A 24,984-nucleotide genomic window follows, 5' to 3' on the forward strand; every position below is an offset into this window, starting at 1 on the left:
TGTGTGTGTGTGTGTGTGTGTGTGTGTGTGTGTGTGTGTACACACAGAAGTTTTAAACTTTCAGGTTCTCACAAAATTATGAAAAAAATCTTGATTCAGGTTTTTTAATTTTATTTATTTTTTTAACTTGGCATTTTCCAGCAATTACTACTTTTTTACTTTGCAGAGACACTGGTAAGACATTAATTGGAATTTACTATGAAAAGTCCTGGGGGATTCTTCAGTTGAACACTTCTTTTACCCATACTGAACAAAGATGTTTGAAATTGTTGATGCTGAATTCAGTGTTCATCCCTTTTCTATTTCAAATTATCTTTATGTTTCTTAAAGCTTACTAGTTTTGCAGTGAAATCTGCTTAAAGACTTACATCACTAAATTAGAGTAAAAAAATCTAAGAAGATAAGTTCTAATAAACGAAAGCTGTAAACTGTATTATATGTAGCTCTTTGTTTTCCCAACATGTCTAACTTACTGCAGTGTATTAGGTTGTAGTTATAGGAACACAATTACTGGACCATGGCATGGCTTGTTTGGTGAGCTCAGACATCTTATCTGTTTGAATTACTCCACAGTCACTCTAATCAATTCAGCTGTGAGCAGTGGTTAAATATGGCTGGAAAAAAATCAACCATGAAACAGTCAATTTAGAGACTGCCTAAAAAATACACACATCCTGTGGGGAAAATAGACTCTAATGATAATAAAAAAAGTGAATAAAACAGCTTAAAATAAGTTGAGATGAAATAGAATTTATTTTAACACTTGAAATACTCTATTTTTGGGTGTAAGGACCAGTTTCTCAAAATAATATGGACCTTTCTCTAATCCAACTGCCACTTTCTTTCTTTATGAATTTTTTGTAGAAATGATAGAGATAAGTCATAATTTCTACAGAAATTCTCTCTAGAAATATCCTCTATTTACAGCATCTATTTACTCCATTTTTCATTCAGAGAGTAATGAAACACACAATCCTCTGCTAAGTTTGCTGTGGAAAATCCCATTGCATCTCAAAGCAGTAATCTTTCTAGTCAAAAGATAACATTTTTAAAGGTTGAATTGGACCCCTGTGTTTTCCTTAACTAGACACCTGAGAATGAAAAACACAACTGTCGAGATATCTCCTAGCTGGCATTACAGGAAAGTTAATCCATTTACTTAATAGTGTGATGTTCTGCTAGCTGCAAGCCAGAAAACACTAATAAAACACTTCAGTTCATTATTTAAATGCCTATATTCTCCCCCAACCCCCCAAAAAGTATGTCCAGTGCAGTTTTAGGGTTCTTGAGGGAGAAAGCCATTTTCTTAGCAACTGGTAGGTAAAGAAACATTACAGATTAGGTAATTGTAACTACAAGCAAAATACAAAATTAATATCCTGAAATATGATAAACATGTATAAATGATTTTTTTAAGATACAATATTTCAAGTAGATCCTACGTAATTAACTGAATTTGTTTAGAATCTAAAGACACATGTCAACAGATAAGTGACCAAATTTCAAAGAACTAGGCTCAGAAGTAAAAAAGTTTACAGGACTTCAGACTAAGATTGATATTGTCATTATAGAACATTCCTCCACTTTAAAACCAGATAATATATATGAAGACTAATTAATGGATGGTTATTAATTTTATACAGCTATCCCTAAAAACTAGATGAGACTCTGAAGACTCAACAAAACTTTCAAGATAGGATAGTTTTTCATTTTTTCTTTTCCATCAAATGACTTTAGAATGAAAATCTACTCTGTATGTGTATAGGTCTATGTATACACTTGCTTGAACACACTTATATTAATAGGTAACATATAATTAATATGTGTTAAGAATCTTTTGTGCTAATGCAGTGACCTGCTGTCATCAGTCTTCTCAAGTACTATTCAAAAATTTGCTTTGGTTTTTCAAAAATCAATGAAGAAATGAGAAATGTTTCTTAAATAGTAGGGGCTGACATAGTGTTCTTTATTGAGCATCACCTGACATAACTAGATAAAAAGAACAATGAACTGATCTTGTGGTAAGGGCTAAAACAACTGAAAAATATTTACTGCTCCTATTAAAAATGAATTAACCCAAACAGACAGCCTTTTAATTGAAATCTTTATCACATTTCCTTTCTATTTAAATGCAAATGTAAAATCCTTTACACACTAATAGAAATCAGAAACTAAAAAGTGAACTACAACTTACATGATACAGTAAACTAAAATAAGTTCAGGTCCAATGTAACATATGAAACACTAAAGGCATTAAAACAACTTTTATAGAATTCTGTAAAATGTTACCATTTTGAGAATTTCTAAAGTAATTGCCTATTTTAAGCATCATTTTATTTATTTATTTATTTATTTATTTATTTATTTATTTTTAAAGATTTTATTTATTTATTTGACAGAGAGAGACACAGCGAGAGCAGGAACACAAACAGGGGGAGTGGGAGAGGGAGAAGCAGGTCTCCTGCTGAGCAGGGAGCCCAATGTGGGACTCGATCCCAGGACCCTGGGATCATGACCTGAGCCAAAGGCAGACGCTCAACCCACTGAGCCACCCAGGCGCCCTCTTCTTCAATTTCTTTCATACTATAAAATTTATAGTATCTTGTTCTTGTTTCATGCATATAATACCTTCTGTTTTCTCTCTGAGACCATTAATGATTTTATTTTCTTAATCCTTTAATCATCTCTGATTTCTCCATGTTTTTAAATATATTCTATTTATTTTTTTATGTTAGAGGGTTTCTGTGCACACTTATTAATATCTGATTTTCTTCTAAAGCTACAAAAGAGCTTATTATAAGCTCTTTGCCGTCATCAGGCTCACCTTTGGGCTTCACTCTAAGGGTGATCTTTTGGGGCCATTTCATCTTAATATAGACATTTATGTCTTCTCTGTTTGGCTGTTCAGATTCTCCAGAGAAGGCCTTATCTGAGTACCCTAAAGGCAATCTTTGAAGGGAGAAAGTTTGTATTTCTACCTTGATGTATAAATATTCACTTATTTGTATGTTATTAGGTATAAAATTCCTGCCCTCATAGTGCAATTGCTGGGTCATAGGGTAGCTCTATTTTTAACGTCTTGAGGAACCTCCATACTGTTTTCCAGAATGGCTGCACCAGCTTGCATTCCCACCAACAGTGTAAGAGGGTTCTCTTTTCTCCACATCCTTGCCAACATTTGTTTCTTGCTTTGTTAATCTTTGCCATTCTCATTGGTGTAAGGTGGTAGAACTACCCTACGACCCATCAATTGCACTACTAGGTATTTACCCCAAAGATACAGATGTCGTGAAAAGAAGGGACACATACACCCCAATGTTCATAGCAGCAATGTCCAAAATAGCCAAACTGTGGAAGGAGCTGAGATGCCCTTCAACAGATGAATGGATAAAGAAGATTTGGTACATACATACAATGGAATATTATTCAGCCATCAGAAAGGATGAATACCCACCATTTACATCGACATGAATGGAACCGGAGGGGGTTATGCTAAGTGAAGTATATCAAGCAGAGAAATACAATTATCATATGGTTTCATTCATATGTGGAACATAAGCAATAGCACGGAGGACCATAGGGGAAGGGAGGGAAATCTGAAGGGGGAGAAATCAAAGAGGGAGACAAACCATGAGAGACTGTGGATCCCAAGAAACAAACTGAGGGTTTCAGAGATGAGGGGGTAACAAGGAGAGTATTAAGGAGGGCATGTGTTGTGATGTGCACTGGGTATTATGTGTAACTAATGAATCATTGAACACTACATCAAAAACTAATGATGTACTATACAGTGGTTAACTGAACATAATAAAAAAAAAAAAATACCTGCCCTCAACTCTCGCTAGTGTTCCCCTTTCTAAAGTAGGCTCTTCGCTTTACAGACTAAGTCATCAGTCTTCTTTGGAGATGAGGAAGAGTCATTGTTGCAGGTTTGGTTTCTGGGAAGGAGGCTCTGAGTGAATCAGTGTGATGATTGAGTATTAAGGCAAACCCTTGGGTTCAGTATCTGCAGACAGGAGGGGAAGAGATACGATGTAGTCCCACAGACAGACTCAGCTGACCCGCACAGCTGTGAAACTAAAACAGGCCTTCAGAGTTGATCCTGTTTGTGCTTAAAGAGCTACTAGGCCTTTATCATCCTGCATTGATTAGCCATTAGATATAGGCCACCCTGAGTCAGGCTGAGACCTTGGATAAGATAGCCTTCTGAAGGGGCTAACACCTGAAGTCCGCTTGCAGCACCACTCATAGCAGTCTGATGACAAGTTTTTCATTGAAAGGGAATGTGGACCGTTCATTAGAATACCCAGCGGCACAAGCATTCACAAGAACTGCATGGGGGACTAGACGGGGGCTCCGACTACTACTTCAACAAACTTTAATACAATTCTGGTTTCTTTTTCATGTTTTTTTGTTTGTTTGTTTTGTTTTGTTTTCCTCACTTCAAGAGGCATCCAGTGCTGCCAATCTCTACACCTTTTCATGGTTCTTGTGTAAATTGTGTTACTCAACTTTTCCCACTACCAGTTTAGGATTCAGGTCTCTTGGATATGCTGAGTCAGTCACATGCCTCTGTCACCATTCCAGATTCCAGAAAGTTAGTTGTTGTTTTGTTTTTCCCTGTTTTCTTCACCCTTGTAGGTATAAGACTTTTTGAAAATCCTTCTCTCTCTTTGCAGTAAAAAGCAAAAATTAATGGGGAGTTCAACCCATCATCTTTACATATGTCCCTGGCCTCTCACTCTCAATATGGTAAGTTTTATGTTTCCCTCTACCTCACCTTTTGCTTAAGGTTTAAGCAAAAGTTTACTCTGCATTTTCATTATTATATACAATTCTCTTGCCCTATACCTAGAGGAATCAAGAGGGAATCATTTTCTTAATTATCTTAAAGTTTTATCTAAGTTCTCTCAGTTTTTATCTAATAGTCTCTAATTATGTCTTCATAAGTATTTTTCTACATATTAAAAAGAAAAAATGTTTTTACCCTCTCCACATGGCACATTGTTTTAAGCTATTTTAAGGTAGTCATTATAGGTGGAATAGAGAGATACTCTTCGTTCCCAACTTGGGTCCATCTACATTATTATTTTCTTATTATGATGGGATCTGAACAGAAACCAGTCCAGGTAGGTAGATAGGACTTTTCTCTCATAAAAAATTCTGTGTATAGTATAAAATTTGTAGTTTTACAAGTACATTTTAAAGAAGGAAGTAATGTGGACGTCCTCGAGCCCCTGTCCCTATGTAATACCATAATATATATTAAAGGTCTCAGTATAAAATAAACAGCATTTGCATTTTTGCTCAAAAATTTACCTTCTTAAATTTTTTTTTTTTTTTTACCTTCCTGCACTTGATGCTTGAGGTAAATATCTTTAGATGTCCTTGGTCTTCAAATTTCTAAACACATCTGAAAGGACACCTGGGTGGCTCAGTCGATTAAGAGTCTGCCTTCAGCTCAGGCCATGATCCCAGAGTCCTGGGATCAAGTCCTGTGTCAGGGTCCTGCTTAGTGGGGAGCCTGCTTCTCCCTCTGCCTGACACTCCCCCTGCTTGTGCGCTCTCTCTCTTTCTGAAAAATAAAGAAATAAAATCTTTTAAAAAATAGACATATCTGAAGCTGTTAATAAGTAAAGATCTATAATATATATTCGTGTAGTGAGTGAATACATGCCCTACACTAAGTTTTGTCCTTTAAATAATTTCTCTATTGGGTATGCCATTTCCTTCCTACATCTCAGTTTTGAAAAAAAAAAAAATATATATATATATAAAAGAACAAACATTTGGAAAAGAGAGATTATAATTCAGTTACCGTAACACTAATGCTGCTGCTGAATGCTATGAAAAGGAACATTTATCATTTGTCACAAAATAACAATGTTAGGATCTATTTTAGTAATCCACAGACCATAGAAACAACCTAGTACAGTTCTTGGGTTCACTTGCTTAGGTCAATCCTGTGAATTAATGTATGCAGCACAAGTGCCTATGTGAAAAGAGCAAACTGTGCCCAGTGATGGGAAGGCACTTCACTCATTATAATAGTAACTACACAGGGTGAATTATATATCACACAGGGTGATATAAGCTGACGTATAGAGGGATATACCTATATATAAGTAAGCTCATGCTGACATTTTTTTCTGCTTCCTGGAAATCTAATAAATGCTGAATAAGCCTTTTATTTGATCTTCTTTTAATGCAAGTGTCAGCTGTTCAGTATAGGAGCTGATGGAAGAAAAAAAAATCAAACTCCATCCCCCACAACACTTGTCTCTAAAGGTTCCTTTCTAGTAAATGGCAGTCTATTAAGGTTCTTCCTAGACTTAATCAAAGTGTTGTACAGAAAGATCTGCCTCTGTGTGAACAGCTCTCTAGTCTCTCGGTGAGAGCCCAGGTCTCTAATTTTGTAGCTGGCCTAGTCCTGCGAAACCCACAGTCTGCACAGTGTGTGGCTTCTCGCTCCCTGTGGTTCTTAGTGGCAACAGGAAGTTGGGGGAGAGAGAGGCTGCAGTGCCAGGCCTGCAGGCAGGGATGCTGTCAAGATTGCCTTTCTCTCTTCTCTGCAAATAAGGGGCTAAATCCAATTGACACACACTGAGGTAAACAGGCAGTGACATATTTGTAGACAAATTGTCATACTGTAGATTATTCACAAAACAAATTGTTTTTGATTTGTACTCATAGATGGGGGGGGGTGGGGAGAAAAGTCTGCCAGCACTAACAGCTGCTCCCTTTTCAAAGGAAACAAGCATTTAATGAAAAAGTGAATTTAAAAATAATGTTCTACTGTTGCTAAAATTCCTTAGGGGAAATGTTAAACACTGCTCAAAACTAAAGGAAAAGATACTGTTTCAAGTCCATTTGGAAATATCCTAGTTTCCCTAGGGAATGTAATAAGTCTGTAGTTCTTGGAATCATTTGAACTTTCTTATTGTTGAGAGGATATTTTTAAATAATAATAAAATAATAGAATAAATGTCCAGATATTTTCCTATGGCTCTTTTCTCATTTATAAAGCATTTAATAATTTCTTTACAATAAGATTTGAGCTTAAAAAATTATGTCCTCTCCCACATGTGTTCCCTGTGGATCTTTTAGAATCACCTGGGAGGCAGTACCGAAACTGCTAACAGGGAGAACTTAATGGATTCCACCACCATCTTTAAGACCAGGTCAGCTTTCACCCATTATTCTTATTTCAGTGCCAATATCACCTTTTATGGTATCCTCCTATCTTCAGAAAATCAGTCTGTATTGATATCATTGATTACAAACAACCTCCAGTACCCTGTTACCTAATCCCAGATCCTTCTTCCTAATTCCACTACTTTTAGGCAGCTTCTTAATTCTACAATTCTCTCCTGGATTTTCCCAAGGGAAATTCCATTCCCTACATTTTATATCTTTTGGTTTGGCTGCAAGGGGTCAACTAACTAATCTTAGGAATCAATTTGAACCTATTAACTGTTCATGGTTGAGAGAGGGTAACTTGGAAGCAGTATGTATGTAGGCTGAACATTTTACATTTTAAACATTTTTTTTAAATGAAAAACAAACATATTTTTGGCTAGTCTGACCTGTCAGCACTACTCTAGTCATGCTTTACAGGCTGCCACCTAGCTTAATGTAATCTACCACTTTATAGAACTAATTTTGCCTCAGGGTGTCTCTCTCCTTTACTCTCTTATATATATATATATATATATATATATATATATATACACATATATATATATATATACACACATATGTGTATAGCTGTGAACATTCTTTGGGTCTAATCAGATAAACCAAATATGGAAAATATAGTTACTATTTTGTAACTTATGTCTCCTCTTTTAGCATTGCTATTTAAAATCCATCTTTTCTCAATTTTTCTTAATCCCATTTCCCTCTTCAATGGCATTATGACTGAACACTTCAATTTATCTATAATCATTGCTTTGTATAATTTATGCTACATAGTATTTGTTGTCTTGAATTATTTAATACTTTAAAACATTGAGGGTATATATCTCATATAATGTTTTCCCCTAAAGAAAGGAACTTATATGCTATTTAAAAGTATTTCAAATGTTAATTTCCTTCTACATTTATTTTTATTATCTTCAATATTTAATCCCAAATGTGTTGCCTAATGTTTTAGTCTCTGGCAAATAATTAAGAACATAATGTTTGTCAAAATACGTCAGAATCAGAGGGAGCCCTGTAAAAATTTGAAGTTTTTTTTTAAATGTTGACAGTGATTGCATAATTTCAAAAACAAACAAACAAAAATGGCTTCACTGTACTTCTGGTCTCTCCTCTTACACTCTCATTTATTATCTACTCTCAGACAGTAATCCTTCCCCTCAAAATATTTCAGTATTTTAAAGCCATTTTTATCTTCTATTAGGAAGGTATTTCAAGAGAAAAACCAATAGTCATTCACTGCATGTATAATGACTTAAAGATTAATTTATGAAAAAGCAACCGAGTGATAGGATTTCTTTTCACTGCACTCTGTCCAGAGCACTGTCCCAACCTGCCCTAGAAGCTGCTTCCACCAGGCATTTCATCTCCTACCCCATGCCTGCCAACTAAGCGGTCCTAACTGCCATTTCTGAGATAAATAGAGGGGGAGTAGAAAGGAATCTCACAGTTTCTCAGCAAATAGAACATCTTTAGCTTTTGGTTTTCCAAATGTGATTCAATGCCAACATAATGACTGTCACTGCTTGAAGAGGTAACAGAAATGAATAAAACAAGATTCTTGAGATGTGCAGAGTCTAAGGAGAGAATCAAAAATGGAAGTACAATTGGGGTACCTGGGTGGTGCAGTGGGTTAAGCGTCTGACTCTTGGTTTTGGCTCAGGTTGTGATCTCAGGGTCGTGAGATCAAGCCCTGCAATGGACTCTGTGCTCAGGGTGGAGTCTGCTTGAGATTCTCTCTCCCTACCCCTCCCACTTGTGCTTTCTCTCTCTCTCTCAATGAAATAAATAAACAAATATTAAAAAAAAAAGAAATGGAAGCACAAATAATGATGTCAACATAATAATAAAGTTTTATACAAAATGCTACAGCCACAAAGAGGTAGAGTAAAACAGTCCTTTGGAGGTGAGAATGTGGGGAAGGCTTCACCAAGAAGATGACATTTAGAGTGGTGTCGGATGGGAAGACCTCCATATACTGCTTGCCCAAAGACTTAGGATAAAAAAGAGCATGGTGTGTTCAAGAACAGCGTGGGGATTGGTGGATTTGGCTTATAGAAAGCATTGTGGTATCTCAGAGAATGAGCTGAAGCCAAGCTAAGCTTCTTGCACAAGCTATACATAAAATTTTTGGAATTAAATTCTACAGAGTTTGAATTCTATAATAATATAGCTGAGGAGATGTAATCTTGCATTATCCAACTGGAATCAGGAAAAATTTGGAGAGGCAGTTTAGGATAATGTTTAAGTATCGGACTTTGAAATCAAACAGCTGGATTTGAGGAATGGCTCCAACACTTACTAGTTGTTTAGGTAATTGATTTAAAAATTTTAAGCCTCAATTTCTTATCTACAAAATAACAAGAATAATAATATTTACCCCAAGGGGTCTTGTAGGAATCAGTGAGATAATAGAATCTGGTAATACTCTGAATATGGTAAGTGTTCAATAAATAATAACTATTATTCTTCATCTCCATAGAAAAAAGTGCAGAACAAGGTCATTACATTGTAGAGCTCTGTTTTGTCATCAGCCAAGTTTTCACTTAAGTCGATTTTGTCTGCTGATGTCAAAGGAGCAGCAGGTTAGCCAGGGGTGCAGGTCAGAACAGAAGGTGCATACACCTGCCCAGCCACTAAATGAATCTGTCTTTGTGGGACAGGTGTTGGCAAGCAGGCTCAGTAGCAAGAAATCGAGAAGGTAGAATGCTCACATCTGAGGTTCAGTGCGCTCTCTCACTCTCTGGCTGTCACTCGCGTTCTATCACGTGCTCACTCACTCTTGCTCTTCATTCTTAGCCAAACACCTCCAGTTAAATAGTTTCCAAATTGAACTCATTTTCTAACCCCTACCTCACTTCTGCAACACCCAAACAACTCAGATCAAATTAAGGAATTAAAATCACCAATACATATTGACCATTAAATCCTATGGCTTCTACTTTCAAATACTTTCTCCCTCTCTAACTCTATTCCAGTGTTGAACCACCAATGCTCTCATTTGGGTTATTTCAGTATATTACTAACCCTCTGTATCTTCTCTAATCTTTATAGAACTGGTAGAATTTGTCATTTTTTTCATAGCACAAACATGACCATGTTATTTTACCTCATGATCTGACCCCTAACTGTTTAGCACCATCAACATCTCTCCCCAGCTTGACTCCCTTCAGTCTCCCACAATATATTCTCTGATTTACAGCAATGTGTATTGACTTAGGAAGGTAAACGTTTGTGAATTTGAATCTCAGATCAACCATCACTAACTATATAATTATGTAAAAAATATATTATTCCTCTCTGAACTTCAGTTATGGTATATGTAAAATAGTGATAATATCTTCATTGAAATAGTTTGTGTTTATGGTTAATATTAAGAAGTACCTAGAAAAATTTCTGGCATCTTGTAGACTTCTATAATATCTGCTATACTAATGAATAAGTGAAACAATGAGTGGTACCTAAAATTAATAACTCAAATTTTTATTACCTTTACTCCTATCTTTGCCTGGGATGCCCTCTACCATCTTGGACAACTAATATAATTATACTCTTAAGGCTCATGTGACTCTGAATTATTCTCTTATTTCCCCAAGTAGAATAAACACTTTAGTCCACTATTTCTTTCTTTTCCTTTTTTTATGTTCAGTTAGCCACTGTATAGTACATAATTAGGACTTAATGCAGCATTCAATGATTCATTAGTTAAGTATAACACCCAGTGCTCATCACAGCATATGCCGTCCTCAATACCCATCACCTTATTACCCCCTTCTTCCTCTCCCCTCCCCTCTGAAACCCCCAGATTGTTTCTCGTGGTCCATAGTTTCTCATGGTTCATCTCCCTCTCTGATTTCTCCCCCTTTGGACTTCCCTCCCTTCCCCTATCGTCCTCCATGCTATTGCTTATGTTACACATATGAGTGAAACCATATGATAATTGTCTTTCTCTGTTTGACTTATTTCACTTAGTATAATCCCCTCCAGTTCCATCCATGTTGATGCAAATGGTGGTTGGGATAGCCACTCTAGAAAACAGGATGGAGGTTCCTCAAGATGTTAAGAATAGAGCTACCCTATGACCCAGCAATTGCACTACTGGATATTTACCCCCAAAATACAGATGTAGTGAAAAGGGGCACATGCACCCCAATATTCATAGCAGCAATGTCCACAATAGCCAAACTGTGGAAGGAGCTGAGATGCCCTTCAAAAGATGAATGGATAAAGAAGATGTGGTCCATATACATAATGGAATATTATTCAGCCCTCAGAAATGTTGAATAGTCCACTATTTCTTACTCTGCTATAAGGGCCATCGCTAGTGAGGAGTTCAAGCAATTTAACCAGTCTTAAATTTGCCTAAATTATTTTAAAATAAATCAACATCTTTTGTAGGCCCTTTAGGGTAGTATTAAAAACAAATTTTGAAATTAAATTTTGGTGAGATCTAAAGAAGATATGTAAGTTACGTTGTTCTGTGGGTTACCTCTTACCCAAGCCTGGGGCCAAGGGCAGTGTCTCAGTTGCCCTACTCAAAGAAGCACTGTGTCTAGTTTTAATCTCACTCATTCTTGTCATACTCTAGAATTCTTTGTTTCCTAAACGGTTATTACCTCTTGTAAGTTCATGAAAGGCAGAGGATTTTTTTTTTTAATTTGTGTATTCAAAGCATGGTTCCTAAGCCAAATTGAAATAGATTGACTTGCCTCTGCTATAAATAGAGAGGAGACAACACTGATAGCATAGCTGTAAGCATGTCAGGGAGTTTTACAAGAGGTAATGGGTAGACATCCCAGTGGGGCTGGGGTCAGAGAGGTTAACATGGAGACAAGGAGTTTAGAAGAAAATTATATGAACCAGGAAGACTGGATGATTAACTGTGCTCTCCAACGTGGATTTGAGACCTGGGCTACCTAGGTTCAAATCCTAGCTCTTCTGAATGTTTAGTTCTGTGATCTTGGGAAAATTATTTAATTACTCTGTACTTCAGTTTCTTAAACTGTCCCAGCCACAGAAGGTTGTAATAATGATTATATGAAATGATACGTATGAATAGTTTACAGCAGTATTCCATAAATGTTAGTTTTACTGAGAAAGGTTAGTAGCAAAATATCATTTAGAGAGCTAGTGTTAAAAGTCTTAGAGGAATTAAAGTAATGTTATTAAAAAGAGTGTTTTAACAAAAGGAACAAAGCAAAAACTCAGTCAATCATGAGAACTAAGTTTCCAAGGTCACTGGTTTTGGATAAGAACAAGAAAAAAAGTGCTAATGAATGCTGGATCTAATCTGGGACAGGACCAAAATTACATGCAGGGACTATGAAGGGAAAATTGTCAAATGGTACTTGGAATGAGAAGTGAAAGATGAAGTGACACGGCCCTCGAAAGGCCTTTAGATGATTTGGAAGTATAGTCTGACTTTATAAACTCATTTGGGAAAAAAATGATGCTCTGAATTTCAAACAACTTATAAGTGAATGTTTAAAAATAATTTCACCTTAAAGTTGTCTGTTTTATCTCATTTAACATGATAAAATTACTTACTTTCTGTTTTCATCTTTTAGAGATAAAATGAATTCCAGCAGACTTGAAATATCCAGATGATGATTTAAATTGCTAAAAGGTACTGAACATTTAAATTATGCATTCATGATAGTCAATATTCCACACCAGTCAGAGCAATACATGAGGTCAAACTGGCCATAGAAGCCTTCAGGTTTTTATTCCTTTATGACACCGGGCTGGATCATCTTTTGCCCTCTCACCTTCTCTCTCAGTTAGAGGCTATAACACCATACTAGATTATCTCCCATTTCTTCCTAATTGTGACCATCAAAATAAAACATTATAAAGTTATGTACAAGGAGCCAGCTGAGTGTTAAAACTATTCACATTTGCCCACAACACTGTCAGAGAACTCTCAAAGGCAGTATGACCTCCCTCCCAAGGGTGGGAAGGATGAAGGGATCACCTAGTCATGCCTTTGTGCTGTGGCCACCCAAATTTCTAGTGGCTTGGAGGAGCAAAGCAAAAGAGAGAAAATGAGAGAATGAAAGTAGCCACACATAATTAGAGTGATTAGACCCTTTTACTTCCTGCAGTAATTCAAAAGAGAGATTCCTGTAAGCGATCAGTACCCTAAGTCAGACCTAAGAGGAGAGTTTGAGTTTAGAAGGAGAGTAGTAACGGGATAAGTGGTAAGAAAGTTAACTTCTGTCCGAATAGCACTTCACATTTGTCTCAGACCTTCCCTTATTTTATCTTGTCAGCAAAGTGACAACTATAATTTGTCTATAACTCAAAATGTCACTCTTCTTTCTCTGATTTAATAAAATATATCGAATAATGAAAAACAAATAGCTTGCTTTTATCATTTTCCAAAATTAAAAGTTATCTAAAACATTTTCATTATATTTTTGTTTTGTACTTTAGGAAGTTTTAATTCTGTAAGTGAAGCACTTAATGATTTAAAGTATCAACTCTAAAATTAACCATCTTTTCCCTTGAGGAGAAGAGGTGAGTCAATGGAGTAGTTAGTTTATGAGTTAATAATAGAGTCTACACTTTAGAATTAATGAAAGAAAAGAAATTACTTACTGATCCATATAAAGCAGAATTGTCCTAAAATAAGCAATAAAGCAGTGGCATAACCACAGAAAGGACCAAAATAAGGTTTTTAATGCACACTGTTCATTCTCTTCTTTTCATTGCTTCTATATCTTTATAATTGGATTAATTTTTTGACATTACTAAACATGCACTATTTGCATTTAAATTCTAAATGTAGCATCTTAACACTTTCAGAGGACACTTACAATGAAAGTCACATAAGTTAGCTAAACTAATTAATGTATATCAATTTTTCTTGATATCCTTCATTTCCCACCCCATCTCCTTGATGGTTAGTTATAGCATTAAAATATTGATCTTTCTTCATGGTTCATATCCAAAGACATTTATGAACTTAATTTGCTTTTCACATTCTCATTTTAAAGGATTTATGGTAGGATGAAGTGGGAACACATGGTAACTTCCACCAGCCTGGAGTACCAGCTGGTGGTGCTTGGTTGTTAAATAATCACCCAGCTTTGCTTTTGTCATCTGGAGAAAAGAAGGATTAATAATACATTTAAAATGAGAATTTTAAAAATAATAATAATGAGCATAATGTCCTTGATAATACCTTACAGAGGAGTGAGGTTAATCATCACTGAAGATTTTTCATCTTCTCTACAGATTGGTTAACCTGACTAACAACCAAGAATAAATTTGCACAACAGTTTAGCAGGTGGACTAAAAAAAATACTGGTAGGAGGAGATGAGGTCATTAGAATGCATGTTAAGAGTGACTAAGGGCAGTGTACTGGAACACACCCACTTGAATTAAATGCTGTGGGTATTTTTATAACCTTTGCTGGGTTACTAACTAAAAGAATACAAGTTTCATTTCTTTTGTTATTGGATATTGGCTTTCTTTCCTTGCTCGTATTTTTCCAGAAGTTATATTAATTCAGATAATAGTACCACAGTTGTTTGAATAAAAGTTTACAAAGCATTTCCAAAAGTACCCACACAAACTGATAAGAACAATGTCATCAATATTCAGTTTTACAAATAAGGCAGCCAAGGCATAGGAAAGTATTTCAGCAACAACTACAGAGTCAGTTAAAAAGCAGAGTCAAGATAGAATACAGTCTTTTGAAACAAACCTCACTTTGATAACACTGGCCAATGGGGAACGGAGTTAGAGACATGGATCAGTTGCATATTAATTTCAAATTGCCTATGATTTTTTTTCATTTCTCTTAAATGTCATGACCCTTATCCATGCTCCATGCATATCCATCCTATAAATCATTCTGTTAATTAGTCTATGTGGTTGTCAGTTCATAATTAACAGACTCCTTTTTGTTGTTTTTTTCCCTAGTCATGACAGTAGTCATTGGGTGCGGCCACATATGGGCAGAGCTGCATTCTACACTACTTTGTACAAGACAGTGGTTCACTTGCCTCACCAGTTTATTAAATAGGCAACATAATTTTCATTTAAAAACAGTCCTGTAAAGGCATTTCTACCACAATTCCTAGCTATAACCCTAGAACCAATGAATAAATAAAGCAATAAAAGTGAATTCAGCATCACCAACAACAAAATTCTCTTCAAGGAAAGGGGGAATAATTACCCAAAATGTAAAGAATGATTGTAAAATCAGTGATATTAAACTAAGGGAGGATAAAAAGTAGATATATATCATAGTAGGAACAGGACACTGGAAGTTGCTGACCAAAATACTGAAAACGAGGAAGCAAATATAAAAATATATAAGACTAATCTGAACACAAAAATATTTGCTATATCAGTATTTGTGAGATTCAGTTGTTTTGAAAAAAATGAATACTCTCATACTTAACCAAAAATATAGATTCCAACCTCTTCCATATGCTATATAACTACTTAAAAGTTAATGAAAAAAATAACCTACTTGGTAAATGCAAATCAAAACAAATAATGAAAGTAATGCATCAAATTTAATATAAAAAGTATAAAATGAAGCAAAGAGAACTTATAACAATAAACTACAAAAAGCTACAATGGGTAATTATTAAAGTGTATGTATGGATCAGAATTCATAAAACAAGTTTCTGTAAATACAAAACTAAATTTTTTTAGGAAACAAATCAATTTTAAGAAACTTAAACTTAGTCCATTTCTGCTTATGTAGACACAAACAAATAAAAATACTGACAATATTGGGACGCCTGGGTGGCTCAGTTGGTTAAGTGTCTGCCTTCGGCTCAGGTCATGATCCCAACGTCCTGGGATCGAGTCCTACATGGGGCTCCCTGCTCAGCGGGGAGCCTGCTTCTCCCTCTGCCTGCCACTCCCCCTGCTTGTGCTCTTTCTGTCTCTCTCTCTCTCTCTCTCTCTGACAAATAAATAAATAAAATGTTTAAAAAAAATACTGACAATATTAATAGCACCTAGAATACTGTAAAGAGGTATAAAATTCTCTTTATCTTATTCTTGATCTTTTTACACACACATACATACATACACACATACCTTCAAATATATTTCCTGCCCTGAATATGAACAGTGTGCTCTCATTTCTCATGCTCGTGAAACATGGAAACGGACCCTGGTAATTCTCATTTTTCAAGAAATTCTATAAAAATAGAAATAATATATACCATATTTTCTGGCCATAATACAATTAAATTACAGGTTAGTTTTTATGAACCCTAATGTGAACTATGGTCTTTGAATGGTAATGGGTTGTCAATGTAAATTTATTAATAATTAATTAATTATTAATTAATTAAGGACCATACCAGTCTGCTGGGACATAGAGATAAGGGGGAGGCTATGCATGTGTGGGGGCAGGGGATATGTGGGAAATCTCTGTACCTCCCTCTCAGTGGTGCTCTAAACCTAAAACTGCTCTAAAAAATAAAGTCTATTAAAAAATTAATAATGAGGGCACCTGGGTGGCTCAGTAGGTTAAGCGTCTGCCTTCAGCTCAGGTCATGATCCCAGCGTCCTGGGATTGAGCCTGCACTGGGCTCCCTGCTCAGTGGGGAGTCTGCTCCCTCTACCCCTCCCCCCTGTTTGTGCTCCTTCTCTCAAATAAATAAGTTTTAAAAAATTAATAATCAAATCCCAACAACCTTACATTTACCAAAAATCCAAACAAAAACAAGAACATCCAAACTTCTCTTTTAAAAAATTCCTGTTGGCAGAGTGAAAAGCAATACCTAAGTTGCTCACTGTCTAAAAAGAAATATAATGAAAATACTGTGTGTCAGTATCTGTGAGGACAATTACAGAACTTTTCAGATGAAGGCCTATGTCCTAAACACTTTTATTTTCTAAATAAATATTTAAAATAACAGACTTAAGTCTTCAACTCTAAATGATAGTGAGAGATAGCCAAAATAAATGTAAGGGAAGATGGAAAAACTATAATTACAGATGAAAACAGAAATAAATTAGTTATAAAAAGGATTTAATAAATACAAAATAATAAAATAGGAAATCTTTAAAAACTTAAGAAAAAAGTAGTGATTATAAAAGCACACAATTAAAACTGAAAATGACCAAAGAAGAATAAAAGGACATTGAAATACTTATAAGGTGATAATTCGTTAAATACTGTTCAAATAAATTTGACACTCTTGGATGAAGCAAATAATATTCTGAAAAACTACATTATTCATGTCCGCTACAGCATCAAAAATTGCTGGTTCATCAAAAGTGAACCAGTACAACCATGAAAAATCACAAATTAGGAGGAGATATTTGCAATGCATATTATTAAGACTTTATAAAGAATTTACAAATCCACATGGAAAAAAGCTGATAACCTAATAGAAATATAAGCAGAAGACTTGAGAATTACCTTGTAAAGAGAATATCCTGATGATGAGTGAACATATTGTTCAGCACCATTAGTCATCAGGGAAATACCCAGTTAAACTACAATAAATTACAAATATGCACCAGAAGACTGTTTGTTGGCAAAGAGGTACGGCAACCAGAACTCTCATAAGCTGCTGCTAGAAGTATAAATGAGTACAACCACTTGCAAACACTGTCAACATGTATTAAAGTTGAAGATAGGCAAATCCTACAAACTAGTAATTCTCTTCCTATATAGACACACAACAGAGATAGGTAAATATGTCCTCCCAAAGATATATACAAAAATATTCATAGCCATTTTATTCAAGATAAGCAAAAGCTGGAAACAACTTAAATGTCCATAAACTGTATAATACATAAATAAAGTATAGTCAGTTCATAAAGTAAGAATGATGAACTAATGCTTCTATACATGGTGAAAAAAAGGAAAAAAATAACTGCTTCTAGCAAAATCTTGGATCAATCCCATTGAAAATAAGGATCAAAAAAAGCCAGACATTATATGACTTCAATTATATAAAGTTCAAAAGCAGGAAAAAACTTTCTATGGTGATAGAAATCAGAATAGTGGTTACCTTTGGGGGCATAAAGAATGAATGGAAGATGGAGAAAAAAAGCCTTCTGAAGTGTTGATAATGTTCCATACATTCATCTGGGTTATGCATATATGGTGTTTAACTTATAAAAATGCTTCCAGTTGTTGCAAAGATTTTTGTTCTTTAATTCAATGTTTTGTTTTGTTTTGTTTTTCCCAGAACCAAATTTGAAAGAATGCTTTTAAAACTTTAACACAACAATAGAAGGATAGCTAAAATTTATGGTTAGGTAATTTTCTTTTTCTTTTTTTGTTTAAGATTTTATTTATTTGAGAGAGAGAGAGAACAAACCTGGGGAAAGGCAGAGGGAGAGAGAGAAGCAGGCTCCCCATTGAGCAGAGAGCCCAATGCAGGGCACGATCCCAGGACCCTGGGATGATGACCTCAGCAAACGGCAGATGCTTAGTTGACTGAGCCACCCAGGCAACCCTGATTAGGTAATTTTCAAAGGAAAATAAGCAAATGGTTCTTTTGGAAGAAAAAATAATATAATAATATATAATTAATATTATAATAAGATACCATTTGTTAAGTATTTGAAGATAAAGAATAATAGCATATCAAGGTTTCACGAGGCTGTGGTGGAATGACATTCTAATATATGGCTGTAAAAGATCACAACATTTGGGCGCCTGGGTGGCTCAGTTGGTTAAACGATTGCCTTCGGCTCAGGTCATGATCCCTGGGTCCTGGGATCGAGTCCCGCATCGGGCTCCCTGCTCGGCAGGGAGTCTGCTTCTCCCTCTGACCCTCTTCCCTCTCATGCTCTCTATCTCTCATTCTCTCTCTCTCAAATAAATAAATAAAATCTTTAAAAAAAAAAAGATCACAACATTTGTTAAGAACAATTTGGCAATTTATTTAAACCAAACAATGAACGACTTTTTTTTTTTTTTAAGATTTTATTGTTAGGTAAGCTCTACGCCCAATGTGGGACTCGAATTTCCAATCCAGAGATCAAGAGTTGCATGCTCTACTGGCTGAGCCAGCAGGAGCCCCAGAAAAACTTTAAATGTCCATATTCTTGAACTAATTATTTAATCCTTAGCTTTTTATCCAAAGATCAATTCAAATAAACAAAGATGTTAACACAAGATCTATGTAAGAGAAAAATCCAATAGATTATGATATAACATGCATACTTTTCAAACATTAAAAACATGTTGACAATAATATTTAATAACACTGGAAAATGATGAAAAATGTCATTGTCGTAAGTTGTAAGATGGCATGTATGATAGGAATCTTATTTCTGGGAGAAAAATGTATGCATATCTGCATACACTGTACTGAAAAGAACTTATAAGTTTCCCAAAATTATAAGTATCTCTGATTAATTTTCGATATTATTAATTTGTGTATTAAACAGAAAATAATTTTATCTAAAACACATATTAGTGCAGCCAGGTTTAAGTGTAAAAATATTCAAGGTCCTAAAATCCTGGGTCCATTGCTTCTCAACCTTTTGGCTAAGATCAAGTGTAAAATCCTGGGTCCCTGGTCACCCTGCGATTTTGTTTGTTTAGAGAATGGCGAGGATATATTTGAGCATTCACTGATCTTACTTTTTATGGTATTGTTACTGTATATTTCCAGTGCTTAACTGGAGGATTTGGCATGTGGAACACTGGCTAGGTTTCAGTACCCACTCATCCTGTACACTGGGTGTTCTGCTGGGCACACTCAGCGTAGCCATCTCCAGTAGTCTCATTATGTCTTTATGACCATGCAAGTCCATTGAATGATTTTCTATCGAGATTCTGATGTTCTGAACAGCCACCATTGTCACTAACCCAGAACTGCAATCAATCATAATTTATTATAACCTTGAACTCACTTCCAAATATAGATTAAACATTTTTCAACTATCTGTGAATGATATCTCAGAGTAAAACCTATGAGACAACCTTGGATACATTCCTTTGGTTAGTGACAGTTTCTTTCTCAGTCAAAAGAGCATTGAGATTATTTAGGAAGTCAGCTCTATTTTAATAAATGACTCTTACTGGTCTTCCTAGTCCTTGAATTCATATATGATGACTATGCCACACACTCTGACTTCTATACACATTCCTTGTCATATTAAAAAGTAAGGAATGGAAATTAACACTTATTAATCACCAACCTCATGTCAAGCACAATGGTGGACACCTCATTATGTAAAAATATTTCATTCTTATAATGACTCCTGAGAGGTGGGAAAAATCATTTTTTACTGAAGATGGAAAAATAAAACTCAGAAAGTTAGGGAACTTCAAAACGACAAAAAATAGTATGTGGCAGAACTGGTATTTGAATATTTATGCCTAACTCCAAAGATCCTGATACTCTAGGTGTGCTATAGTGGATAAACCTGTATGTGCTGAGAACCTAAAACTTCCATTGGGAGGCAGCACAGTATAATAATCAGGAAATTAGGCTGAGGAGTCAGACGACCCATCTGAATGCTAATTTCAATGCATTGGCTATATGACTAGAGTAAGGAAAGTTATTTAACATCTCTTAGCACTACTGTCTGGGTATAAAAGTAGTTTATACCCTATCAGATTATTATGAGGATTAAATTAATTAATCTAATTTTTGAAATTAATTAATGAGAAGAATTTAGTTCGTGACGCTTGGTAAGCATTTAATAATTAACTTTACCTCCACTTTTGTTTCATTCTTCTTCTTATTATTAAATGTTCATTTTCAAGATGAGCAGTACTCTGCTTTATTTTGAAAGAAGATGAAATCATCTTGTGATTTGCTCTAAAGATAGGGAATTCAATAGACACATTTACTGAAATATGTTTCTATCGATAACTATAAATGTTACAAACTACTGCTGAATTTTTTCCTCATGCTTCTTGCTGTACTTATTTATGCTTGCAGGAGGTATGAAGTAGTGTAGAGGCTTACCAAACCTTTATGTTTTACGAATTTTAATTTTATTCCTACAAATTAAAAAGATGCCAGGTGGTAATAACATTGGTCTAATAAATTCTCTATTTTAGATCTATATAAAAAGATAAGTATATATTACTAAAATAGATATTTCTGAACAGAGAGGGTTTTTTTTTAAAGTTTAGAGTCAAATTCAGTTAATAATTTCTGAAGAATATTAGAAATAAAAATATTCAGAACCAAGTTACACATTAATATCAAACTTGTATGGATGAGTGACTTTGTAGAAATTTTGAGAATCCTTCAGTACTGAAACTTTTGCCTCTACTTTTGAAAATTTAATCTTTCATTCGAACAGGACTCAAATTTGATTTTTTTAACTCCAAATGTATAGTAATATATTTCCACAATATAGTTCCACAATTTCTTACCTTGTATTAAATGAAGGAAATTAGAAAAGCATTTTATGTCTCCTCACAATACGGATTTGTTGTATTTAAAAGTTATTAATCATTTCAAAATTATTTCACTTCCCAAATGCATATGGCTATTAAAAAGAATACTGATATCCTGTCTCATCTATAAGATATATTTTCTTTCTTCTTAGTTATCATGGTTACATTTTCTTTTCTTGAGGTACTTTTTCTTTAAAGATCACTTGAGACATTTTCTATTTGAATGAATGCATTTGAGTGGAAAACAATAAAAGCTGTAGAAAATTAGAGTGAGTCTAAAGTGAAGAGACTGGCTCATTTTTTTCTCCTTATCTTTGCTTAACATAAACTTGGTAAAGAATCATTTAGTGTATCTGTGGCCATTTACAAAAGATAAAGATTTCTTACAATTATGTTTCCTTAGAATTAGAATTTATGGCATTATGCCTATAATGTGGTTCAAAGTCCTTTGAGAAGCCTATTATAGAAACAAATATAAAAATTATTCATTTGTTCATTTAGCAAATATTTATGCAAAACCTACCATGAGCCAGGGTATTTCTTGGCTCTGGGACAGCAAAGGACATGATACCTGTTCTTCCAGCACTTTTGTACAAGGTGAGATGGGCAGATATTCAATAAGTAACAAGTTAGAAAAAAAGGAAGTCAACAAAATAAGCTCAGATTGCAGTTAGTTTTATGAAGAAACTGATATTGTTTGAGCTTAAAGGAGGAAAATAACTGTAGATTGCTGCAGTGGTCAGGGTTACTTGGATTGAGATCTGAGATGTAAGAAACAAGAGGAGCCTGATACTTGGAAGATCCAGTTTAGAGTATTCAAGACATTAAGAAAGATCCTCTGAAGTAGAAAAGAAAGAAAATATGATTATAGTATAGTGTACTATAGTGTCTGAGTGATAGAAAGAAGATACTGTGGTCAAAACAGATTCCTAGACAAAGTGTTTGGATATCAGGTCTTGTAAAGACCTGTGGGGTTTTCATCGTAGAGTTTCAGCAGCATACACTAGATGTAATTTTCCTTTTAAAAAGATCACTCTAGCTTCTCATTTGAGAATGGGTTATATTGAAGAAAAGGGGAATTGGGGAATTCTATTATTGTGGTTGTGCAGGTGAGAAAGATAGTGATTTAACCCATGGAGTTTGCAAAGGAGATGGAGATAAGTGGATAGGTATGAGCCATAATTTGGATAGAACCCATGGTGAATGGAATTTCAAGGTCTGAGTGATATAGAGGACTCAAATATGACTCAGTTCTGAGTAATTGGGTAGTTATACTGTCAGCTACTGAGGTAGGGAGGAAGAGTTTGGGGCAACTAGTGATCTCTTACTATATCAATAATCTTCATTATCATCACCTTCCTTATTTCATATTTATTTTCTAGCCAAGTAGAGAGATGTTGTTTGATCAAATTAATATATGTTGTTAATTCCCATTACTAAGAATTAGCTGGATAGAGGAAGTTCTCTAAAGAACCTTCTGTTAGGAAGCTATTACAATGTTCTCTTCAAGGCATAATAATCAGTACAAGCAATTTAGAAAAATCTCAAGTTTTACAAACATCCAGATTGGTAGACTGCAAGAGTGTTTATTAATAACTGAACTCTAAAGAGAATATTAATAAAACAATGTAATATATTAAATAAGTAAAAAGAAAAATTAAAATCCCTCCCTCCCCTTCCTCTTTGCATAATTTTATTTAAGCCATGGTCCTTGTTTTAGTTATCTAATGCTGCATTACTGATAAATTACTAAATCTCAAAATTTAGCAATGTAAAGTGACAGCAGTCATTAGCTTTGCTCATAAATCTGCACTTTCTGCAGGGCTTGACAGAATGGCTTTCTACTTGATGCAGCATCCGCAGGGATGAATTAAGTGAGGCTGAAGGATTCACTTCCCAAGGTGGCTCTCTCATATAGCTGCCACATTGGTGTTGGCTGTCAGCTGGGAGCTCAGAGATGGTGTCATCTGGGTGCCTCAGTTCTTCACATGAGCCTTTGCATAGGTCTGCATGTGTGTCTTCACAAATTGATTTCAGTGAGCAAGTGCTCCATAAGACCCAATGAACGCTGAAAGACTTAGAAGTCTCAAAACATTCTTGCAGTATTCTTTTGGCCAAACAGCTCACTGAGGACAGCCCAGATTCAAGGAAAAGGAAATTGGACTCCACCTCTCAGAAGTTGCAAATAATGTATGGTCATCTTTAATTTACCACAAACCATCTTAATAATTCCATAGTGCTGCTAATAAGTAAATAAATGAGTGTATTTTAAAAATTTCATTTTGCTGCACTGCCTTCTTGCACTAGTTGCTTATTAGGGGCATTCCCAGTGAACTTTTTGTGGGTGCTAATGAGTATGCTTATGGGCCATTGAAGATTTGAAAAAGGAAATCCGTACATGCAGATAAACTATAAACAGGTGATTATGACAAACCAAGTTTTCAAGTAGAATTTCCATTACAGTGATTCAATGCTAGAAAACCAATTGAAATGCCAAATAATGTTTAGTTGAGTTGTGTCCTCAGATAACATTTTTCTAATTGCAGTTCTTGCTTTGGAGAACAGCAATTAGAAAATTACATATGCCGAGAAAAGAGGCCCAGAAAAGGCCTTGAGATTCTGGCTCACCATTGTTAATGAAGTCATACAATCTGTCTTTACTTATTAAGGTTTTTAAGCAGAGAACAGCTGAAAAGTAAGGCCCATTTAAAATGAAATTACAGAAAGGCAGAAAAGACTTTGATAAATATATTTGAAAGAGTAGTATTTTTTCACCTGTTCATGTGGTGAACATCTGTGGTTTTTTGGCAATTCGTGTTTTCACTCTAAAAGAATCTCCTAGTTCAAAGACTCATCCTCCCTTGTATCCATTTCTTTGAAGTGTTCCCTTGGATCCCTTAAACTATGGGTAGCCAAATGATTTTGGCATGTGGGATATAGACTCATTACAAATGGAGTCTCAGGATTCAATATTTTATCTTTTAGCTTGTCACTACCTGCTTAGAATTTTAACCAGGTTGTTTGACCACTTAGCCTTGCAGTTAAGCAGAAATGCCACTTTCACAGGCAAAACAATAGTTAGTGTAACATGAGAGTCTTTTCACATGAAAAGAAATGGAAAAAAAAGGTAGTGAGATTGTTAACTGATGGTGATAATAGATAATAGACCCTAAAGGCATGCATGCTGGTAGAGTAAGGTTTTCTGATATGCTAAAATGAAAATGATTATACTACCTAATTTTGGAGATTGTCTGTAGTGAAATGCAGCTTGCTCTTTGAGACTTAGTTTTAGGAATAAGTTTAAAACCCCCTTAATTCAAGTTATGACTTCAAAACCAAATATTCTGATGTTCAATGCTAAATCATACAAACAGCATCTATATAAGTGTTGGATGTCCAGAACCATTATGTACATTTTCAA

At 35.0% G+C, this 24,984-nt stretch overlaps 1 pseudogene; it reads right to left on the bottom strand.

The window, feature by feature from the left end:
- Window positions 1-20,005, bottom strand: part of LOC113927898 — a 53,434-nt pseudogene extending 33,429 nt beyond the window's left edge.
- Between the last annotated feature and the right edge of the window lie 4,979 nt (window positions 20,006-24,984).

This window comes from Zalophus californianus, chromosome 7, assembly GCF_009762305.2.
Source record: "Zalophus californianus isolate mZalCal1 chromosome 7, mZalCal1.pri.v2, whole genome shotgun sequence".
In the NCBI taxonomy this organism is placed as follows: domain Eukaryota; kingdom Metazoa; phylum Chordata; class Mammalia; order Carnivora; family Otariidae; genus Zalophus; species Zalophus californianus.